Source organism: Dioscorea cayenensis, chromosome 1, assembly GCF_009730915.1.
Source record: "Dioscorea cayenensis subsp. rotundata cultivar TDr96_F1 chromosome 1, TDr96_F1_v2_PseudoChromosome.rev07_lg8_w22 25.fasta, whole genome shotgun sequence".
Classification (NCBI taxonomy): Eukaryota; Viridiplantae; Streptophyta; class Magnoliopsida; order Dioscoreales; family Dioscoreaceae; genus Dioscorea; species Dioscorea cayenensis.
In genome coordinates, this window is record NC_052471.1 from 7,763,042 (window position 1) to 7,780,058 (window position 17,017).

Sequence of the window (17,017 nt, forward strand, 5' to 3'; positions counted from 1 at the left end):
ATTAGAGTTAGATTGCCAATATTAAAGAGGATTGAGAGGGAGAGTCTTGCGATAGAGGAGTGTCCCCTTTCCACTTTGATTGAGTGTTTCCTATCTCTGTATTCCTTTTTCTCTTTGCAACCATATTTCGTATGAGACGTGAGATTGCTTGATTTCTCCTCTAAGACCTTCTAGGGGGTTAGGATCCTTTGCCGGGAATTAGGGTTGGATCTACATTTTGGAATCGGTTCACTCTTAGGTTTCCATAGAGCGTATTGGGGTCATATGGGGTGTGAGGTGTTGAGATTGGTCTATTTCTCCACCGGGACCTTGTAAGGGACTAGTACCTTTTGCTCGTAGACAAGGATTGTTTATCATTGGAATACCTCAACTCATTAGACTAGATTGTAGAACATTTAGTGAATCTTGAGCTTCATAGAAGATCTTAGGGAGATCATTGCCCGAGTACCTCATCTTTAGTGATTGAGACTCTTCTACTTTATTTCTTCCATACTTGTTTACTTTGCTTGCAGTTAAGTTCACTCCATCATATTCATTGATTCTGACTAGATAACTGAGAAGTGGTTATTACTAATACTTTCATTCCCTGTTGATTCGACTACCCGACTCACCGGGTAATTATAACTTCGACACCCGTGCACTTGTAGTTTATACGCATGTTTAGACATGTCAGTCGCTTTGCTACCTCTCGACTCACCCTCTCGAAGCTCTTCAATCTTGCTTTATCTAACCCTCATGGTGTGTCACTCACTCACAAGGATTACCAATGTAGACTCTCAACACTAGTGTCACTCTAAGCGAGAAATCATTCAACAAGCATTCAAGATTGGAACTCAATTAAAGACATCAATTAAGGAAAGCATAATAAAAGGTTAATGAAACAAATACATTCTAGGGTTCACAAATCCAAGTACCTACTAGGGGTTTTAGCTCTCCATGGAGCAAGATACAATCAATAATGAAATCAAAAGTAAAAAACATACAATCCATAGTAAAACCCCCTTGGTATTTCTGTCAATGGTCTTGTGGAGTGGCCTCGTCCTCTCCAAAAAGTCCCCTTGTCAAGCCTAGGGCACACCTCACCAGATTAGTGCTGATGAAACTCCCCCAATAACTATCTTCGAAGAGAAATATGGTATCGAAGCTGTATAACCACTCACACAACCTTGTCAAAGCCTCTCTAAACCATAGCCGCCGTCGTCTCAAAAGTTGGAGAAATGATAAAAAAAGGAATGTTGAAATCAAGCTGAATCGCGGCTTTAAATAGGCTGGAATCAGCCATCCACAAGGCCCTGTGGATTTTCCACATAACCCTGTGGATTCTCTGGAATTCTGAATTTTTGTGGGATGTGAACGGTAACTACTACAGTAAATTATTACATTAATTTACTGCAGTAACGTGCTATAGTCTCCGCCAAAAATACTCCCCAATCCATACTTTTCATGGAGGCAACATAAACGGGCACACGTCTACGCCATAGATCATGTTGCATCTTCAACTAAAAGCCAATTTGATGACGATCTTGCTACCATTGCACAAGTTGGGGCACGCGAATGTGACTACCCTTGTGCCCCTCCAAACTATGTATTTTCTTGACAATAATGGAGGTTGGCACACACTCTTGTGTCTTAGATAACAACTTGCATCTTCGCATTTGTTCACTCCAAGATGCCATCAACAAAGTGCATTCACGATCTACTTTTGCTTCTTGCTTTGATATTTGGCTTCACAACCCTATATGGGCAAAAGAACACAAATACACATATATTAGCGCTAAAATTTGATAAAAGTAATGCACATCGTAAGGAAAGAATACTTCGCATTGTAAAAACACAAGCACTTATCAAACTCCCCCACACTTAAGATTTTGCTTGTCCTCAAGCAAAAATAAAACATTGAAGTATAAAAAAAGAAAATATTGAAAGTGCTCGAACTTAGGTTCACCAAAGCATGCAAGGGAAGCATTCTTCAAGTAAGGGAACTTTCAACACTAAATATGAAAAAGCAATGTTCTAGCTAAAAACTCGAATAAAAAATGACAACAAACCCGAAATCATTTAAGTGTGTGTAAACTGACTCAAGTAAACCCAAAGTATACTCTTCAATGTTCCAATTATAAGATACTTATTTAACTACAAAACATAACAAAACAAAAAATGGTAGTAGCTTCACACATCCTCTAAGGTAGCCCTTTCCAAAACTACCGCTAAACTGGCTTTCACACATTCGAGGTGGTAGCTCTTTCTACCGGGGTGGTAGCTTTCACTAATCCCATGGGATATCTCTTTTTCTCATTAGGGCATAACTAGTATCCGACTGATGAGAGTAGCTTCATACTTCATAGGTGGTAGCTCTTTCCACCCCAAATGCATAACTAAACAATATATCTGTTTTTGTTCTTTCTTTTTATTTTTGCATTTTTAATTTCAAAATAACACAAGAAATAAAACTAATTAGTCCTTAAACATCAAACTTGAGTTTCAAAAAGAGTATCATGAGCAAGTGGTGCAACAAGTGTTAATCAGACAAAAATTGCTAAAAACTCAAGTAAAACTAGAGCATGAGAACATTCAATGTTAAAAATTCTCCTAAACTCAAGAATACACTCATTGTAACTAATGTGAACCACCATTGGCTACGTGAGCATGTATGTCAATCAAAATTTATATTAAGGACATGTGCAATGTGAACTCTCCCCCACACTTAAGATGTACATTGCCCTCAACGTACATATGCAATCACAATAAAAGTAATACAATTAAAATACATGTGGGAGTGGGCAATTGAAACAATACTCCCCTGATTTCTAGTGGTGTGTTTGATGGAGCTAAGTCCTTGGGAGTGAAGTTCCAACGGGTTGTGAAGTACACACGGCCAACTGTAAAACACCTTGACCGTATCCATGACTAGTTCTCAATTCCCATACTGACAAGACCATCTGCACGCATACACAAGAGGGTTCAATGGAGCTCAATAAAAAAAAACGTCTCGAGTATATAAAAGATAGAGCAATGAAATACACCTCGAGATAAAAATAAAAGATAAACTCAGAAGGAAGATCCTTTCTAAGTATACAAGTCCAGAATAAAATGCAAAAATAAAATATGAAAAATAAGATCAAAGAAGGTAAAGACTCCTCAAGTGTCAGTGTCAATTGCTGGTACATTTGTTGCCGCTACTGGTGAAGATGATGCTAGGGCTGCAAAGTAAATGAAGATTGGGCGAAGGAAAGAGAAAGAGAAGCTTACCGATGAAATGAGAATGAAAGACTAGAAAACGGCCGAAAAACTCAAGTAATATCCCCCTAAAATGATGGTGAGAGGTCGGCAGAATGCAAGGATTCGTTCTCAGAATGTTTGGGATTGAAAAGATGAAAAGGCAAAATAAATTTATAAAGAGAAAACATAGCCTTTTGAGTTCTGTGCATCCACACAGGCGTATGAAAATTACACACGGCCGTGTGACTCCACAGAAGGGCTCATAGGGGCAGACATAGGCCCCTGTGGCTTCTTTGACTACCCAAGAAATTCTTCTAAGTGTTTCAAACGTCTGTGTGGAAAATCCACACAGCCATGGATCTTCATAGGGCCACTCACAGGCGCACTCACACGCCCGTGTGGAAGTTCAAAACCGGCGTGTGACTATCACAAGGTCATTTACAGGGGCAGAGATGCGCCCCGGTGTCCTCTCGGGATGAGCTTTGAATGAAAATACACGCCTGTGTGGAATTTCCACATGGTCATGTGTCTTCTCTGGATAATTTAGAAAAAATTACAGGCCTCACCGAAAATTTCTGAACATTTACACCTATTTAAAGCCTGCCTATAGTATGCACAAGTAACTAGAGAATCATGAAAATACATGCTCAAGCGACCAAGATAAATGCAATTAAGCACATGAAAGCACCAACAATCCATAAGAACAACATAGCAATGGCATATAAGATTGAAAACACCAACACTCAAGCTCTTATTCATGTAAACTAAATTAAGACCTAGAAAAGCAATAATTGCTTGGGTTGCCTCCCAATAAGTGCTTGTTTTACATCACTTAGGTTGACGTACCTCTTCCTTACGCTATGGGGGCTTGAAAAGAGTGTATTCCTGCTTACTAGACATTGCATAGATACTTCCTTTAAATCAAAAATCTACTTGCCGGGTTGGAATATTTATTGGAGAGTCCAACCATCTTACCTTTGGCCTCTAAGGAAACAATTTGGGTTGGCAATTGTCCAAGCTTAGCACAGGTGGGTCATTGGATGGCTTCAATCTCCTACCCACATCTTCTTCCAAACCCAAAATCTCTTTCTTGCAATTTACGATTTGATCAATGGCAAAGAAGGATGCTTGTTCCATTACCTTTGGATTTACTTCTTCTTGTGTATTTTTAGCTTAAAAAGAACATGACACTAGCAAATCCCCTTGAAAAATATCTCGCTCACATGCACAATCTTCATTCACACAATCCAAAATCTCAAAATGGCATTCAACTTCTTTCTTTTTATTATCTACATCAATGTACTCAATTTGCACAACTTCTTCATTATCGTTCACTACCACATCATTTCTATAAGGAACTTGAATTGCTTGCTCAAATACTTGTTGTTCCTTGGATAGTGTGTCAAGTATCTCTCCTAATTGATGCTCAAGGTTTTTAAAGGAGGCTTCATGACATCTTAATGTGATCTCAATATTTTGGACACGAACATCGGTTGCTTCAATAAAATGAGCTAATACTTTTTGCAACTAAAGGGCATCCTCTCCAAGTATCTCACCCTTTTGACATTCCTCTTGAGGTGCTTCCCAATGTTTTCCATCATTATTCCATAATAGGTTTGGGTAGCCCACTTCAATTGTATGATATATGCTGCAACATAGATTGCTCTGTTGTTATGAAGTTACAATTCTATGAAATTTTTTACTGAGAGCTTCAACTTGAGAATATAGAACAATGAGCCGATCAATCATCATTTATGCTCCATACAAGAAAAAGTAAGACACAACAAAAGATGAAAAATGAGAATGATGGAAGAATAAGAAAGTGTGAAATAGGATGAATGATAAATAGCTAAAATAGCAAAGTGCAAAGTGTCTCTAAACACCTATTTCCCGGCAATGGCGCCCAAAACTTGGCACACCCCTTGCGTGTGACCCGCAAGTGCACGGGTTTTGATAAACGCCTAAATGTATGTATTTTATACGTATTAATCTTGTATTATTTGTGTATATTTTAATGAATTGATGCTCGTTTAAGTATAAATTGGTTATTTCGGTGTTGCAGATCTTAAATGAGACGAACGAAGCTCAAAAATGCAAATTGGACGAATTCGACACCAAAAACGGCATTTTTGGGGTGTCAGCAATGTAGTAAGCATTCGACTATGAGCTTCACGGTGTCCATGTGCCCGCATGGGTGCCTTTGAGGTTTGCTGGAATTTCACAACTCTCGGTACTGTAGTAAAATAATGTAGTTGGGTACTGTAGCACCCGACACCTTTTCTGGACGAAACGGCAGTGAGCTTCACAGGCTCTATGCGCCCGCATGGAGCCCATATGGACCTGACGGGATATATATTGGGCTGATTTTCTAGGGCAAAAGGGAGAGCTTTTTGGAGGCGGGAGTTTTTCTCTTGGGCCTCTTAGGCCGCGGCCCCACTTTTCCCGCCGGTGATCTATTACGCAAGACTTCACCAAGAGGGAGACAAACTTTGGAGGAGAAGATAGGGAGAAGATCCTAGGCATCAAAATCATTATTTGAGGGAAGATCTCTTCAAATCTTCAAGATCTTCACCTTCCAAGGGGATTTAAAGATAGAGGGAGTAGTTCTTACTTATTTTCTTGTTTACTTGTTCCTTGGACCTGTATGAGCATTCCTCTTTCATGAGGAACTAACTTATTTGTGATTTGGACATGATGAACTCTAGGGTTGATTGTTTGTAATTTGGATGATCAACTTTATTGATGCATTGTTGGATGTTGTATTTCTTTTATGGAATCTTGTAGTTTGTGGTTCAAGCCTTGTGTACTTTGATGTGTTGATTTGCATGAGAACTCTGTATTTCGACTTCTTGGTTGTACTTGGTTGAGTGACCATCGCCCTTGTACTAGACACACATGGCTTGGAAGGGATCCATGTACAAATACACCGTGAACATTGGGTATTTTGTACCCCTCCAACAATTAGGGTTGGACCTAGTTTGAGTATCGACCCTGATTAGAGATTTCCCTAAGTGTAATGTTATCATACGAGGATTTGGGCGGAAGCGATTCTTACACAATACTTGTATGGGATTAGGGTTCAATTACCGTGACCATCGGGTTGAGCTAATTTAGGAGTCTCTTGGCCCAACTACCATCTCACATTTCATCCTTAATTTAGGACTTAATGACAATCCTAGGGGGATTCGTTGCCCAAATCACTCCCTTCAGTGTTTGATTCTCCCTTAAGTTCGTATTGTGTGTAGTAGTATTTGAGATTTCATTGTAGTTAATTCTTTCTCTTTGTAGAATTACTGTTCATCTTTCGAAGTGTTGGGCTAGGAAATAGACTAAAGGGAAGTAATAGTAGCTCCTTGGGCCCTGGGAATATGACCCTCTCTTGCTCGCACTCGCACGAGAGGTATTACTTGGCGACCCGTGCGCTTGCGGATCTCACATTAGGTTTGTCAAAGTAATAAATCCCAGGTGAGTGGGGTATCATATCCACAGGGAATAAAGAATAGAAACACCAAGATTGCTACTTAACTAAGTAGAAATGAAACAATGATGGTGTGGATAAAGATCGATGCAACCAAACTAAACAAAAAAAAAGAAAGAGAGGCACAAATAAATGAGAGGAAAGGCAATCGATAAAAGTGGGGTACTCGGATATTGTTCCTTCTAGGATTATTGTTTCAAGTACAAAACCAACTATTATGCTTCCTAACTAATGCTTAATGAGTCATAGACATCCTTAAATACACGGTCCCAAACCTAAGGTCAACCGTGACTAACTCTACACTATGTCCCGCCAGAGAAATTTACCAGACTCAACACCTCAAACTGTGTTAAGTTGCAAGAAGCTCTAGGGATTCCAAGTGATAAACCCTATTCCTATATGTAAATCTAACCCATTGGTCCAAGCGAAAGACCCCTAGTCATAATTAAGCCCTAGGTGTTAAAGTCACTTCAACGCTTCACTCTGTTGTTAGCGCAACTAAGCCCGAGCAGATTTCATCCCTTAACCCTTCACTCTATTATGACCGTAAATAAGTCTTGGAACATAGAGGTATGATAAATCACACTAGAGGGGAAATGGGATGCTCCGCTACCTCTCGACTCACCCTCTTAATCGTCTCCAATCTTACTTTGTCTAACCCTCATGTTGTGTCACTGATAAGTGCTTGTGCGATATAAATGCGAAACATTCTTTCCTTATGTTAAGCATTACCTTTCTCGGGTTTTTACACTAATATGTGTGTTTTTATGTTGACAGGGTGAGTCGAGTGGTACTAGGGTTGAGTGTTCTTATTGGTAACTTTGTTAGTGAGTGACACACCACTAGTGTTAGACAAAGCTAGGTTGGAGAGGGTTGAGAGGGTGAGTTGAGAGGTACAGGAGCGACCCCTTTCTCCTCCGATGTGTTAGATTCTACCTCCGTTCCTCGAGTTCTTTGCGGCCATAATAGAGTGAATGGTCTAACGGATGACCTTCCGCTGGGGCTTAGTTGCGAGTGTAATGGAGTGAAGCGTAGAAGTGATCTTAGTATCTAGGGCTTAATTATGGTTAGGGACCTTCCACCTAGACGAAAGGGTTAGGTCTATAATTAGGAAGAGATTTATCACTTGGAATCCCTAGAGCTCATTGCATTTCTATGTGAGTGCGAGGTTGAGAGGTTATCCAATCTCTCCTCCGGGACATGTATAGAGTTAGGCATGATTGACCTTAGATTTGGGACTATGTAATTAAGGATTTCCACGACTCACTATTGCATTAATTAGGAAGCATAATAAAGGGTTCTTGCACTTGAAACAATTATCCTAGGCGAAGCAATATCCGGGTATCCCATCTTTATCGATTGCCTTATCTTCTTATTTACTTGTGCTCTCTTACTTGTTGTTTTTACTTTTGAGAATTTAATCATTGTCACATATATCACTATTTACTTTTCACATAATTAAGAAGCGAATTAAGTATTTTTATTCCCTACTCCCTGTGGATACGATACTCAGTCATCCGGGATTATTATTTCGACAAACCCGTGCACTTACGCGATATAAGCAAGGGGACCTTGTCAGCCACTCGTTCTCAAGGATTACCAATGTAGAATCTCAATGCTAGTGTAACTCTAAGGGAGAAATCATTCGATAAGCATTCAAGATTGGAACTCAATTAAAAACATAAATTAAGGAAAACATAATAAAAGGTTAATGAAAAAAATACATCCTAGGGTTCACAAATCCAAGTACCTAGTAGGGGTTTTAGCTCTCCATGGAGCAAGATACAATCAATAATGGAATTAAAACTAAAAACATGTAATCCATAGTAAAACCCCCTCGGTATTCATGTTGATGGTTTCATGGAGTGGCCTCGTCCTCTCCAAAGATCCCCTTGTCAAGCCTAGGGCACACCTCGCAGAATCGGTGCTGATGAAAGCTCCCCCAATAACTATATTCCATGAGAAGCACGGTGTCAAAGCCATAGAACCACTCTAAAAGCTTTGCCAAACCCTCTCTAAACCCTAACCGCCGGCCTCTCAAAAGTTGGAGAAAAGATAGGAAAAAGAATGCTGAAATTGGTCTGAAGCACGGCTTTAAATCGGTCTCTCAAGTATTTACATTTGTTAGGTTTTAATGCTAATACATGTGTATTTGTGATACTTTCGTGAATGTAGGGTTATGAATCTAAGTTTGAAAGAAAGAAGCCAAAGTATATCTTGAATGCACCGTTTGATAAAATTTTGGAAGGAACAAATGCGAAGACACAAGTTATGCTTAATGATACTTGAATGTGTGCCAACCTTCAATATGTTCAAGAAATTTACAACGATTTGGAGGGGCACAAAGGCAGTGTGCAAATTACCCATGAACGTGTGGAAATTCCACACGGGCGTGTGGAAAATCTATACGGCCGTGTGGATGACCGATTCCAGCCTATTTAAATCCGTTTTTCAGCCCGAATTAAGCATCCTTTTTTTCTATCTTTTCTCAAACTTTTGAGGGCCCGTGGCTAGGGTTTAGAGAGGCTTTGGCAAGGCTTTTGGAGCAGTTCTATAGCTTCGACACCACGTTTCTTTTGGAAGATAGTTATTGGGGGAGCTTTCGTCGGCACCGATCCAGCAAGATGTGCCCTAGGCTTGATAAGGGGACCTTTGGAGAGGACAAGGCCACTCCACAAGACCATTGACACGAATACCGAGAGGGTTTTACTATGGATTGCATGTTTTTAATTTCGATTTCATTATTGATTGTATCATGCTCTATGGAGAGCTAAAACCCTTAGTGGGTACTTGGATTTGTGAACGATAGGATGTATTTATTTCATTGAACTTTTATTATGCTTTCCTTAATTGATGTCTGATAAGTGCTTGTGTGATATGAATGTGAAGCATTCTTTCCTTATGTTGAGCATTACTTTTCTTGAGTTTTTACACTAATATATGTGTTTTTATGTTACTTTTGTGCAGGTAGGGTTGTGAGGCTGAGTATGAAGGAAAGAAACCAATGTGGATCATAATGCACTTATTTTGGTGGAAATCTTGCTAAGGTTCAAACGCGAAGACATAGGTCGGGTGTGAGATGCTAGAGTATGTGCCAACCTCCTCGTATTTGAGTTAGCACAACCATTTGGAGAGCCACAAGGGCAGTCACACTCAAGAATTCCGATTTATGCACATAGAACAAGATCTACACAACTTGTTCATCATTAAAGAAGCAAAGCGATCCACGACAATGAAAGTATGGACTTGGGAAGTATTTTAGGCCAGGTACTGTAGCAAAAGTACTATTCATAGCAACCCAAAAATCACAATTCCAGAGAATCCACATGGGCGTGTGGAAATTATCCATGCCCATGTGGACATTCCACATTGCCGTGTGGAAATTATCCACGCCCGTGTGGAAATTCCACAGGGGCGTGTGAAAAATCCACAGGACCGTGTGGATGCCCAATCCAGCCCTATTTAAAGCCGATTTTAGCCCCGATTTCAGGATTTTTTTCTAAATATTTTCCCCAACTTTAGAGAGGGTTTTGAGAGGTATTGGCTAGGGTTTTGGAGAGCTTCTATGGCTCCGACATCCTCATTCCTTTGGAAGAAGGTTGGTAGGGGAGCTTCCGTCGAGGCGTATCCTATACCGGACAAGGGAATCCTTGGACGATGAGTAGAGGACTTTCCACAAGATCATTGACACGACTATTGAGGTGATCTTAGTATCTAGGGCTTAATCATGGTTAGGGACCTTCCGCCAGGACTTAAGGGTTAGGTCTATCATTAGGAAGAGATTTATCAGTTGGAATCCCTAATGCTCATTGTAACTCTATTCGAGTGCGAGGTTGAGAAGTTATCTAATCTCTCCTCCGGGATATGTATAGAGTTTGGCATAGCTGACCTTAGATTTTGGACTATGTATTTAAGAATTTCCACGACTCACCATTTCAATGATTAGGAAGCATAATAGAGGGTTCTTGCACTTGAAACAATTATCCTAGGCGGAGCATTATCCGAGTACCCCTTTACTCGTGCTCTCTTATTTGTTGTTTTTACTTTTGAGAATTAAATCATTATCCCACTTTTTACTACTGATCTTTCACATAGCTAAGAAGCGGATTAAGTGTTTTTATTCCTACTCCCTATGGATTCGATACCCGCTCATCCGGGATTATTACTTCGACAAACATGTGCACTTGCGCGATATACGTAAGGGGACCTTGTCAAGTTTTTGGCGCCGTTGCCGGGGAGTAGGCGTTTAGAGATACTTTGCACTTTGTTTTCTTAGCTATTTCACCTTACATTCTATTTCATATCTTCTTTTTCTATCATCGTTCTAGTTTCTTTTTCTTTCTTTTTGGGTGTAGCTCCAGGTTATGACCCGAGGGAATCCCTCAATATTGATTGAAGGAGATCCTGAGCTTGAACGTACACTTAGAAGAAAAAGGAAAGAGCATGTGCAAGAACAGTCTAATTTAGCTGATTTGGAAGTGGAAGAATCTGAAAACATGGCAGAACAGAATGAGCAACAGCGAACATTATCCGATTATGCCAGACCTTCAGTGTTGGGGACACAATCAAATATAGTGCGTCCCCCGATTACAGCTCAGAACTTCGAACTGAAGTCTGTATTCATCAACATGTTGCAGCAATCTGCACAATTCAATGGTTTGGCCGATGAAGATCCAAACAGTCATATAGAGAACTTTCTTGAGGTGTGTGATATGCTGAAGATAAACGGGATGACTGATGATGCAATCAAGTTGCGAGCCTTCCCATTTTCCCTAAAGGGTAGAGCGAAGTAGTGGCTACACTCATTACCTAGAGCGTCAATTACCACATGGGAGGAGATGGTAGAAGCTTTTCTGGCCTGTTATTTCCCTCCCGGAAAATCAACAAAACTTAGGAATGAGATCTCATCCTTTGTTCAGTTGGAATTGGAGTCTCTATTCGAGACATTGGAAAGGTTCATGGAGCTCCTAAGAAAGTGCCCGTGATAAGTACTGTTCACGCGCCCGCGTGGAAATTCCTGCAGCCCACGCGGGCGCGTGGAAAATCCACCTGGGTGCGTGGGGGCACGTGACAGACGCAATGTGAGGCTATAAATACACCTTTTGGCTGATTCTAAAGGGACATTTTACGGAGCTTTGAGCATAGACATTGAGAGAGAGGTGGCTAGGGTTTGAAGAGAAGGTCTTCGCCGATTGAGAGGGAGTTCTTCACCAACTTTGATAGGTTCCTTCGACGTCATAGCATTTTGGGGAGCCATTGGCGACCTAGCTTCAGAGAGGAACCCTTCAACACGTAGAACTACCAATCAAGGCCAATCCGCGAGAATTCGAGGGGGTTTTCTCTATGGGTTTTATTGCTTTTCATTGTATCCATTATTGTTTTTTAACTAGGCCCATGGAGGGCTAAACCCTAGTGGGTATTTGGGCATGTGAACCCTAAGATTTATATTTTGGATTGATTCTCTTAATGCTTCTAGTTAATCCGAGTTGTCTTGAGTTTTAATCTTGTGATTTAATTGCTTGCTAGTGTTGTTAATCCTTGTGGTTGATTTACATTGCATGATTTAATACTTTGATGTGAGAGGTCTCCATTAGAGTTAGATTTCCAAGATTAAAGAGGGTTGAGAGGGTGAGCCTTGAGATGGAGGAGTGTCCCCTTTCCCCTTCGATTGAGTGTTTCCTATCTCCGTATTCAATATTCTCTTTGCAACCATATTTGGTGTGAGGCGTGAGATTGCTCGATTTCTCTGCCGGGACCTTGTAGGGGGTTAGGATCCTTCGTCAGGAATTAGGGTTGGATCTACATTTAGGAATCGGTTTCACTCTTAGGTTTCCTTATAGCATAATGCGGTCATATAGGGTGTGAAGTGTTGAGATTGGTCGATTTCTCCACTGGGACCTTGTAGGGGACTAGTGCCTTTTGCTTGGAGACAAGGATTGGTTATCGTTGGACTACCTCGACTCATTAGACTCGATTCTAGAGCATTTAGTGAATCTTGAGCTTTAAGGAAGATCTTAGGGGGATCATTGCCAGAATACCTCATCCTTAGTGATTGAGACTCTTCTACTTTATTTCTTGCATACTTGTTTGCTTTGCTTGCAATTAGTTCACTTCATCATATTCATTGATTCCGACTAGATAATTGAGAAGTGGTTATTACTAATACTTCCGTTCCCTGTGGATTCGACTACCCGACTCACCGGGTATTTATTACTTCGACACCCGTGCACTTGCGGTACACACACGCATATTCAGACGTATCAGCCCGCAACACGGATTCCCGGAGTGGATGATTGTTCAGACCTTTTATAATGGTTTGAACCCAAGTACAAGACAACTCATGGATGCAGCAACAGGAGGTACCTTAGGTAGCAAGACCCCCGATGAGGCCCGTCAGTTAATTAAAGAAATGGGGTTAAATAGCTACCAATGGAATGCTAGGGAGAAGAAAAAAGTGGCCAGTCTCCATGTAATAGATGCGGTAACTTCATTGGCGGCTCAAGAGGAAAATTTGAGTAAAAAGTTAGATCTTCTAACTTCAAATAGAGTGGCGGCCGTGACTAATTCCACCGGGTGTGGTAGAGGACATGCTCCCTCCGATTGCCCGATCTCTATCGGTGATGTTGTTTCGGTGGAGGACGTTGATTTTGTAGGTAATGGCATGAGACCTCAAGGAAACCCATATAGCAATACCTACAATCTGGGTTGGAAGAATCATCCAAATTTCTCATGGAGTAATCAGGGTCCACAAAAGGCCATGTGGCCACCGGTTTTCCAACAACAACAACAAGCCCCTCAGGTGGAAAACAGAGTCTCAGGTTTGGAAACCCGAATGAATGACTTAGAGAAGCACTTGACTAGATTTGTTCAATATGCAAATACAAGGTTTGAATCAGTCGAGGCTACACTTCGCAACCACACCGCCTCTTTGCATAACCTTGAAAATCAGGTGAGGCAAATTGCGAAGTCTCTCTCTGAAAGGCCACATGGAAGCTTACCGATAAAAATAGAGACCAACCCTAGAGAGCACGTGAAGGTGATCACTTTGAGAAGTTGTCATGAGGTTGAAGGTAGGCTTCCGAGTGAGTAGCCAAAAGAACACATACTCGAGGTTATAGAGGTAGAAGAGGGAACAAGGCTTTTGGATATGTCCATAAACCAAAGAAGTTGGATGAACCATTGCTAGGTGGTCCGAAGCCCGATAATTCACCCTCTATCCTCAAGAGACTTTGCACATCATGCTTTCAAGTCATGGGTAAGAGGGTAACCTTCATCTATGAACCCCCATGAGGTAAGGCAAGGTATCCCAAGGTTAGTGACGTTAAACAAGCACTTCTTTGGAGGCAACCCAAGTGTTTACTGTTTCTTATCTTCTAGTTTAGTTTGATTGCATGAATAATTTGTTAAGTGTTGGTGTCATCATGTGTTCTCATGTGGAATTGGCGAAGTTATGTCATTTGAGCTTTATTCCATGTTTTTCGCTGGTAAAAATTGCATACTAGGGCAGGCTCTGAGTGTGTAAACATGTTCAAAAACTTTCTACAGAGCCTGCAGGTTTTTCTAAGGTATCCAGTGAAAATGCACGGGCATGTTAAATTTCCGCACGCCCATGTATTTGTATTGTGAGCTCATCCAGAGAAGGCACAGGGGCGTGCGGCTGCCCTGTGAACGACCATGCGAATATCATACTCCCATGGGTAATTTCCTCACGGGCATGTGATTTCCTGCAGAGTTTGTCAAATTCTTCCGAGAGAGCACAAAGGTGTGAACTTGCACCTGTGGGCGACCTTGTGAAAACCGCATGGGCGTGGGTAATTTCCACACGCCCGTGCGAATCTCCGTAGAGGAGCTCTCGCCATCGCGAGAAGACACAGGGGCGTGCTCTTGCCCCTGTGGGTTGAGAATGTGAATGTCCACAGCCATGCGGAAATTGCCATACGGGCGTGCGAAACACTTAGGAGATTTTCTCGGATGTCCAGAATAGTCAAAGGGGCGTGCGTCTGCCCCTGTTGGTCGCGCGCACGGGCGTGCGTAATTTCCACATGACCGCGGAGGTGCATTCAGAGACAGTGTGAGTTTCTCCCGAGAGCGCTCAGGGGCATGCATCTGCCCATGTGGAGCTCTCTTAATGAGGCACACGGGCGTGGGTAATTTCTACACGCCCGTGTGGATGCGCAGAAAGCCAAGGAGCGCGACTTCTTTTTAAAGAGGAGTCATTTCTTTCCTTTTCCACATCCTGTATTCCTCTGAGATCGCCCTCACATCATTCCCTGACTTCCTTGTGTCAATTTAGTGGAGTTATTGCGAGGTTTTTTGGCCGAATCTTAAGTTTCTCATCTCAACCGGTCGGGGTGAGCCCTCTTTTTACGCTTTCTTGATTTCTTCATCAATTCATGATTTAATTCGATGAATCATCGCAGGACACTCTTCGTTTCTTCAATTAGGGGATTAGTCATGGTTAGAACAAAGTTGGAGCGGTTTTAAGATTTATTTTTGGATTTTTAAAGGCGCTGGTCAGCGGGTTTTTCACGTCCGTGGATCCACACGGCGTGCGGAAATCCACTGACGTGTGTGGAATTCTGCAATAATGCATTATCATCTTGTTTGACCGATTTCTTCTCGAAGAAGCAAGCTGATAAGCAGCCGCGAGAGTCATCTTCCGAGTCTGAGGACATGAATTTCACCATTCCGGATCACAGGGTTCGTTTTGAGCGGCTGTCGAGAGTTCGTTTTGGACAGACTCGATTCCTTAATACGAGTATACTGAGAAATCTGTAGCAGGGAGACGAGTTGGCAGACGAGGTCGAGGATCTCATATCGGTAGGTGGTTGGAAGCAGTTATTGACTATTAAAGAGCCAGCCATTCGAGAGCTCCCACTAGAGGTCTTGTCATCATTTGATTTCAACAGATATTATTCGAGCTTTGATAGTATTGATGCAATTCAGTTCAGAGTATTTAGACACCACCATAGCTTGAGCGTTACTCAGTTTTTCGTTCTATTTGGCTTGTATGAGGAGGCATTCACACACACTGAGGAGTATTCTCAGTTACCGACTGATTATCCTCGAGCCTTGACCCCGCAGAGACCTTATAGAGTGCTATGTGGTCAGGGTCACTACGAGCCGGTGTTGTCCAAGGCCACGTGCCTTTCCTGACATGCATACAGATATTTATACGCAATCATGAGTAGGTCGGTGAATGACCGTGGTGATAGCACTGGTGTTCTGAGCCGACAGGAACTTCTGTACTTGTACTCGATGGTGTAGCACGTACCGATTCACTTAGGACACATCATGGCATAGTACATCAGACATCAGGGGTATTATCTAGACTGGGTCTGATCTTCTCGGGCTCCTACATTACGAGATTAGTGCTGGCATGGGTCTCTTGGATGTGATTCATGGGGCTGAGAAGAAGAGTATATCTACCCACCTGAGTTCAGAGACATTGAGATTGATAGGCATGGTCCATAGAGTTCGGACAGGGGTTTATGTGTTGGTGCTACCAGCTCTAGAGATAGCTAAGGGTGAGGGTGATCATGCCGAGTTTTCCCAGCCTGCTCCCCAGCCTCAGTCAGCACCGATGGAGACTGAGGTACCTTCGCTGGCAGAGGAAGTTCCCCCCGTACGTATGTTTTCACCATCTCGAGCCCATGATCGCTTCAAGAGGCTCGAAAGTGTGGTGGGAGTGATACAGACAAAGGTGGCTGAGGCTCGAGCAGAGATTGTTGAGATTAGGGCTACGCAGGCCACTCAATACACAGACTTCATGGCACGTTTCAACGTCTTACAGCAGATCTTAGAGCGAGATGTCGCTTCCACATTTGTCTTGCGACCGAGGACTCCTGAGCACCCTCGGCATCTCCTGCACCCCTATCTCCTATACCAGCACCGGTGGATCCACCTTATGTTTCCCCACCACCAGTAGTAGCAGAGGAGCCGACAAAGCGTGACACCGACATTTGACTTTATTTTTCTGCATTTTCTTTATTTTGCATTTTATTTTAGACTTGTTCACTTAGAAATGATTCTCCTTCTGAGTTTATTTTCATTTTGCATCTCGAGTTGTATTCATTGTCTATCTTTTATATATTCTCGAGTTATTTTTTTTTATTGAGCTTCACAGAATCCCCTCGTATATGCATGCAGATGGTCTTCTCACTTGCGGAATTGAGACTTTGTCATGGGCACGGCCAAAGTGCTTTGGCACTTGACCGTGTGAGCTTCAGAACCTGTTGGAACACAACTCCCAAGGATTTAGCTTCATCAAACGCAACACTAGGAGTTAGGGGACTATTGTTTTGATTGCTTCTCCCACAT